Here is a 20,740-nt window from a genome sequence, read left to right on the forward strand (position 1 = left end):
AAATTCAAGGCATAGAGACACCTTGGAATATTCTAGTCTCACAACAGTGGTGCCCTAACATCTAAGTGTGAGTTTTCTTTATTGTGTTAACTTTTGGTTCCAGTCTGGAATTTGCAGCTAACATCGCTAAGGAGTGATAGCAAAAAATGTTTTCAGTCCATTTCTGTTTTCTTCCTGTCTTCTAATTATTTTGTTTATAATGTCACTCACATCTCTACTTCCAACCTGTTGTATTTACAAGGTAGATAAGATGAAGCAGAGGTGCTTTTATGCTTGTTGAAGAGGAGAATTAATCATCTTGTGCAATTGCAGCTTTCACAACAATGACTTTTCATCATTAATACCAAACCTCAACCATCTCAAAAGTTCTTAAATCCACAGTCATACCCCATTTTCTGTCACCACAGATTTAGGATGGTTTCCTGAAGATGGAAATGTGCAAAGAAGAAAAGTGACCTAAGTTTAACAAAAGAGCAGTGAAATTCTACAGGGGCACTGGGCCCACAGAATGATGAGATCTGCCTGTTGCACACTCTTGTGTAACTAAGAAGAGCACATTCCAAAGGTCTTTCAAATCAGAGGCTGGAACGGGGGATGTGAGTTATGTGTCATGTTGCTGCAGGCACACCGATCTGCCAGAGCTTCTGGTGTTATATTTGGATGTCCCCTGCTTGTATTGGCCCTTGTCCTCACACTGATCAATGAAAAGCTTGCTGAGGTCTGCCCAATATCTCGAGGTCTTCTGCCACAGTCAATCCAAAGATGTACCATAAGATTCCTATTCGCTAATGGGTGGTCATATGACATCACTGGGAATACAAAACTAAGGAATAAAATGTACAGCATTTGTACAATAATTATATCTATCAGTTCATCAGTTAACATATGTTCAAAATATTAATCTACCTGAGACAAACATAGTCTCAATTTAGTTGAGCTCGCATCCTGTTAGGTGCAGGAAAATATTGCCATATATTAATCTTATAGTCATCATATGTTCCGGGGTGTTGTCCACTTTGTTCTGCATGGGTTATGTCTCCCGTAAATAAGGTGGGCAACTTCTGGGGCTACATTGTCCAGTCCTGAAACCACCAGGAGCTATAGCTCCCAACACTATGCCACCAAATTTTCTACTATGCAGGAGCAGTGAAAAGAAAAAAAGAGGCACAAATAATCTTTAAAACACATACCTAGACCGCAGTTGACTGCTGTACCAGCTGCAACTTCTCCTGAAGAGATACATCTTTCTTTCAGTTATTAATAAGCCAGTACTTCTCAGGCTAGACTACAGTAATGTACTGTGTATGGGGCTGCCTTGGAACTACTTGGAAAATGCAGTAAACATAGAACACAGCAACTAAACTGCTGGCCAGAAAGAGGTCTCAAGAACATGTCTTACCAGTACTCAAAGGTCTCCGCCAGCTTTTGGCATATTTCCAAGCAAAATTCAAAGTTCTAATGTGCACATTTACTTTCCTATAAAGCTGAAGGTCCAGTTACCTTAATGTACCTTCATGGTCCCTAAGATTTTTCAAGGTCTCTTCTGGGTCCCTCGGTCAGCTTAGATGAGGCAGGTGGCAAAGGAGAAAGAGGGCTATATATTATGAAGATATAGAGCCCTGTGGGATTGATTGGAAGACCCATCTATTTCACAATTCTGTTCCCAAGTGACCAACCAGATGCATATGTGAAGTTCATAGGCAAGATAGCAGTTCAATAAGCTTGTATTCCCATACTGCCTCTGATTCCTGAGGTAGCATATAGCCATCATAGCTAGTAGTCGCTTTAAGTAGGAATTTGTCTAATTCCCTTCCAAAGACGCCCATCACTATATCATTTGATACCTATTTCCACAGTTTCTGCACTGTGTGAAGGGTTTCCTCTGGTCTATCCTGAATCCCTGATCATTATAAAGAGGGGGGACTATTCATTTTCTTCACACCAAACATTATGCATTCATCTATTTTTCTTCTCTCTCCCCCCCCCAAACTAAATGGTCCCAAACACTGCAACTTTTCCTCATAGCTCTAATATCTTGACATTTGGTTTGCCCCCTTCTTCACTTTTTAAGCTCTCCAATATTTGTTATAAGGCGAAATGACCAAAATTGTACATCATATTTCAAGTACGGCTGAGCCAGTGTAATAAACACATTGGGACACTGCAATTTCATTTTTAATATCCTTATCCTCAATATGGAATTTGCCTTTTGTGCAACATGCTGGATTGATGTTTTCAATGAACTATCCACCAAAAGTCCAAGACATAGGAGATGGAATACAGGAAACGGCCACCTCGTTCTTTTGGTGCTCCTTGTGACTGCACCCCATAAAAGAAGACATATTTCTGAAGCTGTGTGTGTCAAATGTTTCCTATGGCAGATTTGCTGCTCCTTAAGGAAGGCAATAGACTGTATAGTTATCACCTGAAATGGGATGTAATCCCTCCCACAAACTATACAACCTACTACCTCACCTCACCAAGCAGAACAGAGTCCCCACACCTTTTGCAGCAGCTGGAGAATCAGGGGCCAGACACCAAAGTATTTATGTCCATGGCAGAAGACTTGAGTGTCAGTACTGAAGAGGGTGACGCACCAGAAGCAGACGAGTTGACTGTCTCCTTAGGAAAGACAGTAGATTGTATAGTTAGCTCAGAGGGAGAATATGGCTCCACAACTATTCAATCTACTACCTCAGCCTCAAGGACAGCACCATGTGATCGATAATAAATGGCAAGTCTGACAAGCGATGGCTAAGGAGAACTGTGGTGGTTTGGCAGTATCAGACAAAGGAAGCTGGTAAAAAGCAACCTGCAAAATTAAAAGATGAAGTAATATTAGCCAATGCCTACGGATAGTGGCCCTTCCCAACCATATTGAGGCAAATACCCCCTTGTCTGCCTTGAGGACTAGACAAATTTACATAATTTGTATTTGAATGTGAATGCACCTAAATGTTGCACTTTTAAAGCAATATGTGAACTGAAACTCAGTAATCCTCTTTAAAATTTGCACTTTTCAAAAGTTTGCAACCGAGTCCTTAAAAAAAACTGCACAGAAATGTGTATCAGGAGGAGAAAGCACACACGGAAGTGCCTATATCCATGAAAAATCATGTTCCCAGATATATTGTATTGCACCACAAGCTTGGAAAATATGTTCTTTAGGCAAAATTGCATATAAAAACACATGCACTTACACAAGTAGAATTGAAAGACTGGCTTTCACATTTGAGCAAAGAGGACAGCAGATTTCCCACAGTTAGTAGAAGCTTTGTGCTAGCAGAATGATCCCAGTGGAAACAAACCACAGATATGTTTTATATTATATTTTAATAAATTATTAGTTTAAAATAAGCTAAGTGCAGTGAAAAATCAATATTTTTACCATTTAGTATTCTAATTATGCAGAGCTGTTGACTCGTTTTCAAAAAAGGTTTCAAACAGTGAGCGTATATCAGAAGACATTTGCAAATGCTACATATGCACTTCAAAAAAGGAGTGGTTTCCCCTTTTATTCACACCCTTGGTGATTTCAGAATGTATTGAGACATATTTGTATTCTTCCTAACAAAAGAAACAGAGAAGCAAACAAACAAAAACGACAACATGACTTTACACCAGCCTGATAACATTAAAAGGCAAATGCATAATCTAAGGCAGTGATTCCCAACCTGGGGTACATATACCCCCAGTGGTACTAACCAGGACACTTAGAGGCACATGACAAAAATTGAATAATGGCAGAAAAAGGCACACACACCAACAGTGCAAAACACTTATTTATATCCTGAACAGGATATAAAGCTTTCAGCTTTCCTTCTTTCTCCACCCAACCAATTGGCTTTCGTGCCAAGGTGGTGTCTGTTCTTGTTCTGCCACCAACCCAGGCGCTTGTACTGCCTGCTCCCTTTCTCTTGACAGCAGTTTGTACAACATTCCATATGGATTTTAATTCCTTTGCTGGCATGCTTATGCACACCACCATGGGCAACAAGGAAGCAACCTGAAGATGAGAGAGTGGAGAGTCCCCTTAGCCCAGCCCCAGACCTTAATATGAAGGGTGCAAGTTCTGGAAATGAGCTGCCAAGGGGTACACAAACGAAAAAAGGTTGGGAATTATTATCTAAGGGAACACTTGGTTGGGATCTTGGACTTTAATAGCCTGATCTCTCTTTTTAATTTTTTTTATTTTTAATAGTGGTTCCTCTTGCATTTCCCTCCTATTTCTAGCATGTGTGATCACCTATACTGGTCTAAATGAGCAGTGGTGGGTATGTCCTAGGATAAAGTTGATGCTGAGGTGTCTTTAAATATATGCTGTACATATACAGTGGTGCCTTGACTTATGAACATCCCTACTTATGACCATTTCGAGTTACAGCCAGCTCTGGCCGTAAAATTTTGCTTCTACTTGTGATTGGAGCTTCCACTTACGAATAGAAAAAGGCAGGGGAAAAATTCAAATTTCTAACTGTAGGTGGCGATGAGGCTGCTTTTTTGCCCCAGCAGTTAGAAAGTGTGCATCGGAGGAGGCTTGGGACTGCCTCTTTCTGCTTCTGAGTGAGCGTGTGTCTGTGTTTGCAGGGAGGCTTCGGGCTGCCTAGTAAGGTAAGGTGCCATTTCCTGCTTTTAAAAAAGTGTTCTGGGTGTTTTCGCAGTGTAGTTTTGGGCTGGTTTTTTTTATGTTTCTGTGCTGTGATGGGTCTTGGGGGGTTTGTTTGGTTTTTGGTTCCCCTCCTTTCCAATGTGTCTTGGGGGATTTGGTTGCTTTTTGGAGTGTTTTTTCCCATTTCCGATGGTCTTGGGGGGTTTGTTTGTTTTTTTGTCCCCCCCCCCCCATTTCCAATGGTCTTACATGCTTCCCTTGCTTTTTCCTTTGTTCTCTTTGCATTTCCAACCTGGCCCCTTTGTTTTCTGTGCATTTCTGATGGGTCTTGCACACTTGATTGCTTTTCTTACCCCTCCTTCGGCCGGAAGGGATTATTGCTTTTCCAATGAGTCTTGCAGTGATATATATACATCACTGCAAGTTATATGGTGCTTTTTTTTCCTTTGGACGGAACAGATTAATTGCATTTCAATGCATTCCTATGGGAAATGGTGCTTCACCTTACAACCATTTCAAGTTACGTCCATCTTCTGGAAGGGATTATGGTCATAAGTGTGTGTGTGTGTGTGTGTGTGTGTGTGTGTGTGTATTAACTGATGTAACAATTTGTACTTATATCACAAAAATGTCTAGAGGAAGAGACAAGAAGTGCTCTCCTGAGGGGGGTGTTCCCACTGTATTGGCAAACAGTTCTCTGCTGAAGGGTGTGCCAGTACAGTGGGAACATTCCCCTCAAGTGAGCACTTTTTGTCTTTTCCTCCAAGCAATTTTTAAAATTATTTCCCCCCATATAGCAGTATGCTGCATAAGCATTGCAGTTTCACAGGTCGGTTTATCAATTCAGCACTATGCCACTCGTCAAAACCTTTTTATAAAAAAGAGGCTAAGAAAAGAGCAGTGATTCCATGAAAATTGCAGCAATTTGAGGTGCAGTCTGAACTCTTGCCCTCAAAACCGCCAAGGTTAAGATTCTGTGTGAATGACAACAGTGATTTAACTGCCACAGGAATCTCAAACCTGGCCCAAATCAACATGGGACACCTCCCTCTCTAGATGCAGCCTGTGTGAAGGAAACAGCAGAAGCTGCAGTTCTGAGTCAAAAACACACTGGGAGAGCTGAGGTTTTTGGCCTCTCTAAACTAATAGCATTTGCCAATGATATTCTAGAAATCTGAAGTCTGCTTTGTTGAAATGTTTCACTTGCCTCCTTTCTGACTTTGCTCAATCTGTATCTTTGTAAATGATCTCACAGGCAGGTTGCTCATCATGACAACAAACTGGGAAGGGTCGTTAATACTTCAGAAAGTACAACCAGGATTCAGGATTATCTTAAACTAGAGCCACAACAAACAAAATGAGTTTCAATAGAGGGAAATGTGAAATTCTATATTTAGGCAAGAAAAACCAAATGCAGAAATACGGAATGGTTGACAACTGGCTTGGCAATAGTACAGGTAAAAGTGATCTGTGATCGCAATAGACCAGAGGCTAAACATGAGTTAACATTGTGATGTGATGACAATGAAAGCAAATGCATTATTAGGAGGAATTTGAAGAAGTACAACATTCCAGAACAAGGGAAATAATACTACCACTTTATTCTGCTATAATCATACTTTACCTGAAACACCATCTGCGTCTAGTTTAGGGCACCACAATTTAAGGAGCATATAGACAAGCTTAAATGTGCCCAAAGGAAGGTGACTGTAATGATGAACTGTCTAGAAACCAAGCTGTATGTGAAAACATTGAGAGAGCTACTGTAGGTATATTTAGCTTAGAGAAGAGAGTGCTTAGAGATAATATGATAGCCATCTTCAAATTTTGGAAGTGATGCCTATTTAGAAAATAGATAAGTTTGTTTTCTGCGTCTCCAGAAAGTAGAACTCAAGTGAATTGATTCAAATGAGAAGGTAGGATATTTTTAAAAAATAAAAATTAGGATGAACTTCCTTGGCAGTAAAAGTTTTGTGATAATGGAATGGACTGTATCAGAAGGTGGCAGCCTCTCCTTCATTGTAGGCTTTTCAACAAATGGCCATCTGTCTTACCTGTGGATTTCCTGCTTTGGCATGGGATTGGATTTAACAACCCTTGGGGTCACATCCAGCTCTACAATTCTATGATTCTACCATTCAGGTTAAGTGTGTCCCTGAAACTTCTCACCACTCAGAGAAATGGGACACATATAATGTTGATGTCAGACAGGTAAAACACATCTTGCATTACAGATGAGGGTGGGGCTTTATGGTAGAAGAGCTTCACTCAAAGAGGTAAGAGTCATTAAGCATAACCCCAGTGCAATGCAACTCTACCTTACTAATGCCTGCATAAATCCTCTTTACAGTTGCCATCTGCCCATTTTAACCAAGTGTTCTCATTTTTTAAATCCAGTCTCCAATGTTAGGTCAATTGTACGTTTGCTGTACGTTTACACAAATAAGCAAACTAGGGAACTATTCATCCTAATCCCTTTATTTTTCAGCTGCAACAGGCAATGCTGCAGACCAGAAGCTTACTGTTCCCAGCAAACAACTTTGTATGCAAAAGTAGCAACAGTGGAAGTAGAGTCACACAGTAACTTATAGTAATAGTTAGAAGCTGAAAAACTATTTTTAGTGCTAACAATAAGGGCAAGAGGTGCCAATTGCAACCAGGACCTTGCCTTAGCAAAGACTACACTCAAAACAGTAGAAAATAACGACTAGGGAATAAAGAACACAGAATAAATAAACAAGACATCACCAAACGGCTGAAGTATAAAGAATCTAAGTAATTTATGATGAATGTAGTAAATGTATGGTACACATTTTAAAAACCAAAGAAAATTACATATTGAGTGCTTATTCATGATCTCACTGCCCCTACACTTGAACAGAATGGTGCAAACCAAGGAAAACACTTGTTGCTCTGTAAGTCTAAAATTTTTCTTGTACTTTTTTTTTGGATCTCAGAAAGGTCTAGAACAGTAGTTCCCAACCATTTTCAGGGCATAGCCCCCTTTTATAATAGCCAAGCAACCTGCAACCTCCCTGCCATGTTTGCATAAAAGGCATTTTTAAAGGGGGAAAGTCATGCATTCTCAGGAAGTAGAGGCTACTTTCTCCCCACAAAAGGCCTGTTTCTCATGTAATTTCCCGCTCTGAATGCTCAAGGAAGAAGTTATTTAACAAGGGTTACAACTTATAAGGTGACCCTTCAGAAAATACTTTGTGACCCCCTTGGGGGTCATGACCCCCAGTTTGGGAAATACTGGTCTACGGCCTTACATTAAAATCAAATAAAGAAACAGATGAACAAAATAGGTGGCCTTCCCCAGCCAGTTATCACTTTCAACTAGATTTAATCTGTAAAAAGTTATACAACAGCTATCATTTCACTCCTCTGATGATTGTTATCTTAGGTAACATGGGATGCAGAGCAGTTATGGCCATGGAGGATGCAAATAAAATTTAAAAAGTCAGTTTCAGCAACAGTCTGAGGGGTCACCCCCCCTTTTTTGGCATTCTGCCCAAAATATAAGGAAAGAAAGGAGCACACCTTGTCTAGTCTTCTTTCTTTAATTGTTATTTTAAATTGTTTGGTTCTTTTAGAGAAACATAACTGACTGTGGAATGACAGCAAGACCAAGAGAAATACCAACATTACTTTGGGAAAAATAATAATACACATACACCTGGTTAGAAAGAATAAAGGAAATCCTTACTTTACTCACTCCTGAATTCATAGTGAATCAGAAGTACTGTAGTTATTTTGCTCCTATGAACTCTGCAGTTTCTACAACAGAACCAGTGTTTCCTCTGTGTTTAAAAGATCTTCATGAACAGCATTCAGGGAATAGCAGCTTTTCTTTTCTTTTACATTCAGTCACAGCGAAAGGTTTCAAGCACTATAACACAATGTTGGGGACAAAAATATATTTTGCAAATATCACGTTATAAAATGGGATGATTTTCAAGATTTCACGGTTTCAAAGGAAAGGGGGGAAAAAAAACTCTTTCCATATTATTGCCAGAAATTGCTTTGTATCCTGGTTTCATGCACATTTCTAGGTGGGAAAATAGATGTCACAGTTGTACTTTCCTATGGCTCAGTATCAAAGCACCATTGTCCATGACTAGCATATCTGATTAAATGTCTTAGAAATCTAGTGTTGGCAACCGCCAGAAAGTCTGAATGTAGTTAGTTAAGGCAGCTATTTAGAATACTAACAAACTTGTGTCTTTGTGAGATCCAAAGCTCACCTCATAACCGAAAGGGTTGCTGCTGTTTTTAAAGCCCCAGGTATTGCTCCGGCTTAGTAAGAGACTTTAGCAAACTATAAAACAAAGAACAAAACAGCTCATTTAAGAAAGGATGTTGCTTTCAGCTTTTGTATAGTCGCAGTCCAAAGAGGCGCTGCCAAAGTGATCCAGAGCTATTTCACTGAGAGAAAAGTGGTACCAGTCTCACTTAAAATCCTTTCAGTTTTTCAAATGATAGCTAAGCATACAGACAACCAGTCTGAAACAAAAGCAATGTACTGAGTCAGTTGTCTGAACTCCTACAAAATGGCTGACAGTCAGCCATTTTGTCATCTAGATTTGCCTATAGAAAGGCTGCTGCAATTTGATGTTCGTGTGATTGGATTTTAGGCAGCAGCAAGAGCAGCAAGAATGGATATTTGCGCAAACGTTTAAAAATGTCAACATGGTGTAATATCACTATTTATGTGATAAATATTTTCCAGAGTATATTCTTTAGAACTGCTGCATGTGTGCATTTTAAAGCTCACAATAGCACCTTAACCAAATGTCCCTTCTTCGATATGTGTTCTGTTTAAATCCTGAAGTGATTTTCTTAAATGACCTTATAAAATCAAACCACAGAAACAGTTTGTAAATATTTTCTAGCAACAAAACAACAACTCGCCACTCAGACTTTAAAAAATATTTAAAATGTACATCCACTATATGCTTATGCCTCAAGCTACTAACCATCACAGAATTAAAGCACAATCATGTGTAAAACACTCAGGCATAGGTAAAATTACTTATTTTTCATTTTTGCCTTTATTCCATATCAAGCAAAAAGGTTAGCTATATCAGCATACAACACTATGTATGCAATGTGTATATCTATGCTATAACAAATTTTATCAAGAGTTTAGTTTGGGCTATAGCTTCCATGGTCACTGGCCATGTTGTTTAGGGGATTGTGGGAGTTCCATTTCCCAAACTAAATTTTCTGTGCTTTGTGTTTTGTTGTAAATTGGAAGAGCAATATCTTATTCCTTTACTGGGTAATGGAGCTGGGTATTCTGGAAGGAGCACATATTAGCCTTGTGGCTTTATAGCGCGACATGGTCTGTTTATTTTTTTTTCTTATGTCAATGGCAGAGAGCAGAAGAAAAAGCTGTTTTTCTAAGCAGGTACGTATTTAATGGCCCTTAGATTTAGAAATTAATCTCTTGTGAGACAAAAATGTAAGGAGAGAGACAGGGAGATGGATAGTGATCTTGATAGGATTCTTCAACCACCCCTCCCTAACTTTTTAAAAAATATATTAAGTTTTAAAATGAAGACTTTGGTGCTGGAATATAAGAGAAATAAAATAAAGCACAGCTTGGGGGAAAAAGTTCACAGGCATACTATACCCAGGCAGATATACCTATAGAATTTGGCAAAAACATGGCACTCCATGTGGCAATTGTATCCAGAGTAAGAGTTCCTTATATCTGTCCCAGGAATAAAGTTTGTTGTTCCAGGGAAATACAATAGCCCTGCAACAGCAGCATTTCCTGAAGGGAAAACATCAAGCACAACCACAAGTTAGCAACCATTGTATATGCACTACGCTAAAAAAATTATGACAGGAAAGGCCCTTAAAAATTACTTACTAGCATTCACAGTTAATGTGAGACAAGAAAAACAAAACAACCTTCCTAACTTGTTAGACAGCAAGACTAGGTATTTGATTTCTTTGTTATTGAGGGGAAAAATGTATACAGCATCTCACTTTCACTGTGCTCCATTTTCATGATGGGAAAAATGGGAAGACATAACTTTCTCTTTATTTTTTTCCACGTAACTCCAAATTATTAGCGAATGTGACAGTTGTAAATCGACTAAAATCAGAAATAGTGGCTAAAATCTTGTTGCTTAATGCAGTAAACAGCACTAGAGTACACCCACTGAACCAATGGGGATTTGGTAAATCAACTCCTCTGTAAATTCAATTGATCCAAATAGGATTACTCTAAATGTGATTTACTTTATTATAGTAAGCTGCAGTTAGAATTGTAGCTTTAATAAGATGCTAGAACTTCTTAATTACAAATATCAGTATCACTTTAACTGTTCCTCTGTCGGGCCTTTGATGTACTAATCCATCATTAGTCATGCACAAACTAATCATAAATATAAATCACAGTTGTGAATTAGATGCTATCTGCACCACCTATTTATTATTTATTTCATTAACTTATTTCCATGCAAAAAAGTTCTTCATCGCTCCAAGAAGCCTTTAGCTTGCTAAACTCCCTAAGCTCACTAAATACAAGATTTTATGTTGAAACTAAAGATTAGCAATCATAGAAAGAGTAGCTGAAAAAGTAATTTTCTATACCACATATACTACATTTCCCTGTATTTTAGATCTTATTAAATTTCAAGCAACAATATTCAAATGAACACTGTTGATCTGCACCACATAGTCCCAAGCATCTCTTGTTATAGAAAAATATCTCTTGCTGTGATGTTACCTTCTATTCTATCTTTCCTCATGCTCCAGTTAGTTGTTTGCTGCAATCAAGTTTATTATCCAACTGTAAAATGGAAAAGCACTTTCTATACTCCTTTTTAGGTACATTATATTACGTCCAAAAATGATTGCCTACATGAAACATAGCTTCTGCACTAGAACTGTAATTATTGTTGCAAATTGTGTGGCATTTTTAGTTTCACTGAGATCATCTATCTCTGTCTTAATTTACATATCCCATCACATGCTGTTTGTCTTAAATGATTCTACTCTTTGAAATTTATTACCTTTTAAAAAGATATTCCCAGACTAGTTGTGAATTGGATTATTATCTAACATCAATCAGTTTTTCAAAACCATTGGACAGTATTATAATAACATATGCAATTAGCACTGAGCTGCTACAGAATAGGAGATACCAAATACCATTGAGAGGCTTAGAAATTATATCAATGATTTTCTTTTCTCTCTCTTCATCGTCTTCTTTCATTGGTGTTATTTTTAAAGATTTTCTAGGCTTCACCAATCATGAGGTCTCATGATTTATTACTAGACATCTACATTGTATTAGAGGAATTTTCTGTTTTAGTGCTAGTTTCTCTCTTCTTATGAAACTATGATGTCCAGTAAACTAAAACAGTGCATTTCAGAAGTTACAAAACTTATTCCTGATCAGGTAGCACGTGTGGAAAATAACACAATGCAGATAAACTGATCAATAAACAGAGACAAACACAAAGAAAAACTTCTGACACAGAAAGACCATAAAATTCTGTTTTCAAGAAGAAAAAAAGAGAAAGAAAATAAGATGGAAAATTCTACCCTTTAGTATGGCCTATTACAATCACACTGATCAGCTACACACAATTCTTAGCAATTCTCTTCATTAGACAGTAATTATGACACAACATACCACAAACAAGTAAGACAGAGCCTTTTCTCTGATGCCGAGAACAAACCTTTCCAGCTAGTTTTAGGCACAGTCCCCCCAGTCCTGGCTGTACAGAATAATCTTACACCGATAATACAATAGCTCAGTTTGGCAACTTAACCTAGTCGCAACACTCAGCATATGCCAAAACTACCCACGTGTGTCTCCAGCTCTGAGTTTATTCCAAATTGGCTTCCCTGGTTTTGTTACAGGTGGTGCCATGCAGAAATGAGAGAGTTAGCTTCAAACATGGCTGGAGATACCGAAAAGAGCCACGTCCCAGCTTCTTCGCATCCTCTTCCTGAGGAAAGACTAGTTGGCCAGGAAGCAGCCATTTTGCACGCCTCAGCAGAGGGAGGGAGAGAGGGAGGGAGAAGCCATGCAATGTGTGTGTAAGTTTGAAAGGAACAATCAAAGCTCCACACAGCAATCTTCTCTTCCTCCTGGGGATAGAATAACTAAGCCTAACAAGATCAGGTCTTGAGGTTTCCAACATGCTATTGCTTATGAAGATTGAATCTACTGATCTTAAAGAAGAAACACATCTTTCCCAGGACTAGCTTGTTGCTGGCAGAAGATGATGAAACATGAATCAGCTTGTGCTTCTTAGCCAAAAAAGAGACATACACACATTCTCTGGAAAAATTCCCAATGGAAAGAGTAATAGAAACCACCTGGCAGTGTCAAAATTTATTGACCTTCCTTGGTAGGAAGTGGTACACTTAGTGTTTCATTAAGGGCATGGCAAGGATCTTCTCACCTGAGAGTCTTTGGGCATTTGGAGAATACAACTTCTAGGTAGCTTTCCATACTACATGGGAGAAGGGTTAAAAAGCAAAATCCAGTTGTTGTTTTTTTAAAAAAGAAGCTCATGGTATTTATCATTGCAGAATGTCATTTCAATATGAGGACCAAATCTCAAGTGCCATGTTATTCTAGAACTACAACTTTCAGCAAACTACAATTCAATAATAAAATACTGAATGGAGTTTCCAGGTGGAGACTTTTGTGAATCAAGGGCTGACATTTGTAGTACAAATTAGGCAAATCCCCATGTTGATCTCATTAAGTCCAAGCAGGGTGATAAGCTCAGCTGAACGACACAAAATCAATGATGATAATGTCAACCCTTTACGATAATTAAAAACTTTTCTATGAAGTAACTTAGAAACTTTCTACCATTAAGAGAGGAAACAAGTATCTGGCAATGCTTTAACTTTCTACTGAACACAACTCCCAGTGACAGAGTTACATTGTTTGCGAACTGTCTATCCCAAATAAAAAAAAGCAGACATGATCACAGAAAGTAAATCATATAAAAGTGATGTTATAGTGATGCATTTCAACAGACATAATGTGTGGCCATAGAGATATGCATCCCACTGAAAACAGTGCAATGGGGATCAAAAGCATCTGTATTTATTCATCCAATTTATTCCCAGCCCAGAGAAGAACGTATGGGCACAGTACCACTGGCAACAAGAACCACAGTTAAAGCAATTTAAGCATTATTTATATCAATTTATGGATTTTCAGGCACACAGTGCCCAAATTGATTTATTTGGGTTTCAAAGTGAGTTGTTTTTTTTTTCCAACTGGTTGGCATGAAATTTTTAAAATACATGGCTTGTAAATCAATTAAATTCAATGTGGTTTTGACGATGTGAACACTGCTGTCATTTTAATTTGTACCTATGTAGATTTTGGGAAGAATGGGCCCTGCTAATCTTCCTTTAATTTTTTAAATTCTTTTAAAAAATATTTATTGCTGCATCCCTTCATCAATATGTTCATCATTACAACTACCTACCCCATTCTCTCCATTTGGCTGATGAAGGAGCTGGCGGAGCAGCAGAATATCAGTGGGTGCAGAGTAGGCACACCAGGACATGGAGGATGGTCTGTGTGCCAGGTCAGGGGATGAGGCTCAAGCATCAGTTCCCTTCCTGCTGAACCCATCAAAAGCCTTCTCTCCTCCCTTTCCAAATTCTCCATCATTAATTGGCTGAGGTCAGCTCTCTGGAGTTTCTACTGTGGTTTCTAGAAACTATTATGACACCAAGTGGCACACTGTAAACACTCAATTTATCGATGTATCACTTACTTAAAAACACACACAACCAAATCAATATGTTCAGCATTACAACCAAGAGTGAGCTCTGCAAACAGAATGGAAACTGAGTCGATTCTAGTGTAGCTTCCCAAATGAGTTTTAATTACCAGAAATACATCAAAGCAATTTAAATTAGAGAGAATGCACCTAATGAGTGATACACCACATGACTTTACAATGCATTAAAAAAATTGGGACTAGAATCGATGTAGATTAGCAGTGTGACTGAGCCCTATGTGAAAGCAAGATGTTTCTATGCACAGATCTCACTCTTGGAAGTGGGATGGACAGAGAGATGTGTGAATCCAATACACTTTTTTCCCTTTGTTTATTGGAATGCTCAGTGAGCTTATGTAGGGCCAAGGTTCTCATTAGTGTAGCCTTCCCATTTTTCTGTTACCATAAAGAGTGGGAGAAAAGGAAACTATTGTGCCAGTTGTATCAGTTCCGTTAATTGATAGATACACTTCTATACAACCCAAAGAAAACTGTTTACAGGCCATTATGTTAAAGGCGTTACGTACTATTAAAAATCAGAATATATTTGGTAATTTTAGTGGTAGAAATGGAGGTGAAAATGCATATTTTATGTGCAATCATGAAAGAGGAAAAATGTTTTTCAATTAGAGAAATACTGTTATAACGAAAGAATATTATGCTGTACCCAGGCCACTGGTTACCATCTTTAGCTATATGTTGTATTGAAAACCACATACAATATTGGTAAGGAATTCTTTAATAATGGCCTAGATCAGTGGTTTGCAACTTTGAGTTCTCAGATGTTCTTGGACTACAACTCCCAGAAATCCTTGCCAGCACATCTAGTGGTGAAGGTTTCTGGGCATTCTAGTTCAAGACCATTTAGGAACTCAAGGCTGGGAAGCACTGGCCTAGATCCTCTTGACAGAATACCGAAGGAAATAACCAATTATCAACATCTGTGAAATGGACATACCACACACAGCACATTATGTTAATGTTGCATTTAAGAATTGGATGAGAAGGAACAAACTGCAGAGCAGTCTCAGGAGTGGACCAACAATGGTTCTTTATATTTTAGAATGCTATTAAGAGTTGATAAGAAAATTCTGGGAGAAAGCACTGTAAATGATGTAACATCTATGTTATCAGAAAGGATTGGCATTGTGCATGTAGCAATACTTTTGTTTATAATTTAATAAAATTTGAATAAAAAGGCATGTCTTATGATAAGTTCTTCTCAATTAATCTACAGATGGGCCTCTGGAACATTTGTTTAAAGAAACTCTTTGGTTAGCTGATTATTTATTCATTTAGTTCAGCTGCTAAAACTGTTCCTAAGCCGGAGAGAACCTTGTATAGCTAATGGTGGATTTATTATAAATGAGAAGGTGCTTGCTATGGGAGCAATCTCCAGATTTTATCACAGCAGTGTGATGACACAGTACAGATTAACTCTTTGTGTAGGTTACTTGGTAGTGCTAGATGGCAAATGTATGATGCTCCCAGGAGAGAAACAGTTTGGTAGAAATCAGGGAAAGGAGGTAACCTAATACCAACATTTTACTGAAAATCCCTGGGATGAGCATTCAAAGAATATTCTGGAAGTAACTGGAAACCCAATCTACAATGTTTTTTTTTCAAGGCATGTGTCAAAGAAAAAGAAAGAAAATAGCATGCACAACTTTACAGATATTTATATTTTGTGTGCCCTTCATGTCCTGTTTTGCAAAGACTAGCTGGGCTTAATTTGGGGGGTGGGTATCAGCTGTAGGCAGGGGTTTGATCTAATGGACCATGTAAGAAATGGTCTAGCCCAAAGTTTAGGAAAGTTACTTTTGGAGGTTATAGCTCCTTGAATCTACCAGCCAATATCTGCCTGGAGGGAATTATAAGAGCTGAAGTCTAAAACAGTAACTTTTCTAAGTACAGTGGTGCCTCGCTTAACAGGCACTCCGTTTAGCGACGAAACCACATAGCGACGAACTTTTTGCGATCGCAAAAGCAATCGCATTGCGATGTTTCCTATGTGTTTTTTTTGCTTTGCGATTATCGATTCCCTGTTTCGCTTACCAATCATCACAAAGCGATTTTTTAACAGCTGATCGGCAGTTCCAAAATGGCCACCGGGTAAAAAAAATGGCTGCCCGCTGTGTTTTCGCACGGATTCCTTGCTTTAGAGGCAGTGAAAATGGCCACCGTATGGAGGATCTTCGCTTTAAAGTCAGTTTTTTGCCCATAGGAACGCATTAAACAGGTTTTGATGCGTTTCTATGGGCTTTTTAAAATCGCATAGCGACAAAATCGCTTAGCTATGCGAGGCACCACTGTATTTGGTTTGCCTTGCAAGTAATGTAGTTGTCCCCATGACTTCCCTACTTCTTCCCATGAAACTTAATGGAATGTAATTTTACAAGCCAGTGCCTTATCATTCAATGGCAAATATCAGGTCAGGATATTTTATACCTATACATAAAATACCCATGTGCATTATGTTTCCTATGGATTACAGTAAGTAAAGAATGAAAAAAGAAACTCAAAGTATGCCTATCGAGTTTAATTCAAGTTTAATTCTATTTTGGATTCTGGCTTAAATGGCTGCTTTTGCAACATTACGAATTCTGATTTAACGAACTAGTTCAGGAAATGCTGTACAGGTGGAAAGACATAGTTTGATTTTCTTAAGTGAAAAATTATTATTCTGTGTATCTTGTAGTATATGATAAGCAGCACAAGAGTCTTTTTCCCCCTGCTGCAAGTACTTTAACCAGGTGGTTGTTGGTGGCCATAAATGCATTATAGTTGTACTTACTGTTTTTGCTCCACAGGTAATAATATACTGCTGTTTATCTCTGTGTACTAAGCTCAGGTATGAAGCAACCAAATCATTATCAAAGAAACTAGAGTTTTCTGCATCTTACATTCCATCCTCTTAGAAGCCAGCTTTTCTTGAGGCCAGGGGAATCACTTTTGAAGGCTTGTGGGAGACTTGAAAGTACACTGTTTTGGTGGCCAGAGCACTTGGTTATTCCTGGTGTTGCTACAAGATTGTCTTCTTCCTGTTCGCACACCAGTAAACTGATATTTGAGAATCCACTTAGTCAAACATTATTAGCAATGGCGACAGAGAGCAAGCTGTAAATTCCAGGATATGTGTTGGTCAGAAATGAATTGTGTGCCTTAAACCGTGGAGACTATACATCTTGGAAATGGATGGCCAATTTCAGTGCAACCCTCACAAATTCTGTTTTATGCATAAACTTATATTGAGAATGTACAGCTATAAACGATCTCAAACTTTACAAGTGCCATGTTTTGCCTCAATGTATCTGAAACAAATACAACGTACTGTAGTTATTAGTATCTTCACTGTCCACGCTGCCCAGGTAGGGGGAAGACTCTGGAAGTAGTAGGGAAAAAAGCAACTTTTCTAGGGTCCAGCAGCCACATAGAATTGACAACTTTTAGGGGTTGAATGCTGGGGACCAAACCCAAAATACAATTTAAGAATTTTGAGAAGTTTGAAATATGATATACCACTACCATTGTGTCACAGTTGGCCCATAGAGGGAAAAACACAAATAAACTGAGAGGCATGCTAGTTGTAAAAGTGATATATGGTAGAACCCTCATATCCACAGAGCTGGTATCCACAGTTTCAGTTTTTTTCTATTGCTGTTGCTGCAACTCAGTCTGAAGTGTAAATGTGCACACAGTAGTACACACATGCACTTACCCCACCGTCTCCCCTTCCCCCTGGATAGTACCAAATGTGTTTGCAACTATCCACTGTGTCATGAATCTGGCGGGGGGGGGCTTAGAAACTATCCTCTGCAGATACAAGGGGTCCTATTGTATTAAATGTAGTTAAATAAAATGATACAGTAAATGCAATATGGATTGAAGATACATGGAAATTGAAATCTACTACTACCTATGCCATCAGTGACGAGGAATAAAAAGGATAAGGTGAAGATATTCTACACCTCACTACAATGATGTTACAAATCAGAACAACTAGTTTCGGCTAATGATTACTCTGTCAATTAACACTTGAAATAATATGAAATGGAATTAAAAATGTACATCTTACTATAAACCAAGGTATATTTAAAAGCCTACAAATTCCATGTTTAACAGGAAAAAAAATGAGATGCAGTTTGGAACTAATTATATATCAGCTACAACACTCCTGCTTCCCATGGTGCCAATGGAATCCCTTAATATCAAAAAATGCATTCCATTCTCACAGTAGATAAATGGTGGCTGTTTAATTGATAGACATGGGAAGCAACTGGCCCAACTCTATTTGCTTTTGCTTACTTCTTTGTCGACATTTCCAGAACTGAAATTTAGAATCCCTGGGTCTGGCACAAAGGGTGGCCATGAATGCTACCAAGTTCAGTTTCTTTCTCCAGTGTAGTTACAGCTATGATTCTTCTGCACTGGCAGCCATCTCCTGCTGTGGCATAGAAGCACTGCACAAAAGAACTTTACCCAGCATTGGAAAATGAAGGAGCAAGTACCACACAGCTGCTCAGTCTCTACTTTAAAGACTGTCTGAGCATCTCAGGAAATCGGTCTTTGACACAGCCACTATATTTGCTTTTCACTGTGCTAAAGGTATGGAAATGTCTTCCTAAAACATCATAGTAAAGGTTTGTGCACTTCACTGTTTTTAACAGGTAAAGGGGACAGCTTTTGATGACTCTACTTCTGTTGCTCAGCATGGCTTCCAAACTGGATATAACGATGGCACAGCTAAACCTGATTAATAGGATTGGGCAGACTAGGCAGCATTGATGCTTTAGTTACAGGATTTCTTATCCTATGGCAAAAGATTGGTATGAGAAGCAACTTAAGTCCTTTACCTTACACAAGAGTTCCATACCTTTAGTAATTATAGAGTGGTAGGACACTAACAAATGCATGCTGAATGTATGAATATGTGGAATATCACATTTGGGGTGTTCTAGAAAGTAATTTTGTTTTGCTACTTCATGTGGAACAATTTTTTACTTAACAATGCGTTTTTGCTTTGTTTTTGGCTTTGCATTAGTGAAAATCAGGTTTGTTTCATTAACTACCGTGCAATTCGTTGTGCTTGCTCATTTTTGCACTATTATCATCGTTGCTTCTGGCAGAAGCAATGTTCATTTCTGTGGTTATTCTTGGAGGTCACAAATATGGTTCATACAGTGCCTGTTATACGTTTATTAAATTTTGCCTACAGAAAATAATACTCCTCTGGTGGGGCAAACTAATCAAAATTCTATGTGCTCTGGAACGTCATTTAGGACTGCTACCAAAGGGAATCCCATTCAGGTCTATTTGTTCCTCTTCATTTTCATTTCAGCACAAATGAAACCGATCAAGCTCAAACTGCAATTTGTTCAGAAATGAATGTGAGATATACCTCTTTGTAATATGTATCCCCAGAACACAGCTTACAGTACTTAAGCAAGGTGGAGGAAGAGCTGTGGAACACAGAATATTTTTCATAGGCAAAAACCACAGTCCTCAGATGTGTTAGGAAATCTGGGAAATATGTATATGTGGGGGGTAAGTCAAATTTACAAGGAAAAAAAACCCCAAGTGAATTGCATTTGCTATGACATAAAACCTACACATTTAAGTGTATGTAGAGTCAGAGGTCAGGAGCTTGATTTCCCACTATATCTGCCAGAAGAACAGCCATGCTGTGTAGCCTTGTGCAAACTGCACACCTGGGCATCCTCAGAAGAAGGGAATGGTAAACCATTTTTGAGTACTCCGTACCTAGAAAATCCCAGAATGGATGTTCATGTAATTATTATAACCATGTAATAATAATTATTATTATTAACTGTGCATTGCAGGTTACAAGGCAATATGAACTTCAGAGTTATTATTTTAAAACATTAGGTGAAATGCATGAACAAGCAGCTGTTTGCTTATTCACTAGAAGAAAACAAAGAGTACTGATTTTTCTCTAGTCACTTGTCAGAAGATAAGAAAAATGATGATATATATTGAAATCTTGAATTTTCCCCTTGATGATCATTCTAAATTTAGATAGTGTTATGCTTTTTGGGCTATGTTTGGGGGAAGTATTATTTTTATTATTTATTCAATGGATTAATATTCTGTCTTTTTCTACAAAATGGTGCATCTAATACAGCCATGGCAGCCAATGAGAACAGAAACGTCAAGATTTGAATGGCCACACTACGGAAATGTCTTCCTGAAAGGTCATGGTAAAGGTTTGTGCACTTCAGGAACTTCACTACTTCTATTAATTTCAGGAGACAGGAGGAGTCCTAGACATACATCATTATTAAAGTGTGAGACCCTTAGCTTGTGACAGTGTATAGCACTGCTAGCT

At 38.4% G+C, this 20,740-nt stretch overlaps 2 long non-coding RNA genes across 2 annotated transcripts in view; one reads left to right on the forward strand and one right to left on the reverse strand.

Moving 5' to 3' along the window:
- LOC110081316 (uncharacterized) overlaps positions 1–20,740 on the forward strand; it is a 21,846-nt gene continuing 1,106 nt past the window's right edge. The window contains exons 1-2 of the long non-coding RNA XR_013544832.1: positions 1–67; positions 20,537–20,618. This is a non-coding gene — a long non-coding RNA (uncharacterized LOC110081316). The remainder of the gene's footprint in view (positions 68–20,536; positions 20,619–20,740) is intronic.
- The window catches only part of LOC144589009 (uncharacterized), a 23,489-nt gene continuing 5,518 nt past the window's right edge, over positions 2,770–20,740 (reverse strand). Inside the window, exon 2 of the long non-coding RNA XR_013544833.1 lies at positions 2,770–2,812. This is a non-coding gene — a long non-coding RNA (uncharacterized LOC144589009). The remainder of the gene's footprint in view (positions 2,813–20,740) is intronic.

This window comes from Pogona vitticeps, chromosome 4 (assembly GCF_051106095.1).
Source record: "Pogona vitticeps strain Pit_001003342236 chromosome 4, PviZW2.1, whole genome shotgun sequence".
Lineage (NCBI taxonomy): Eukaryota > Metazoa > Chordata > Lepidosauria > Squamata > Agamidae > Pogona > Pogona vitticeps.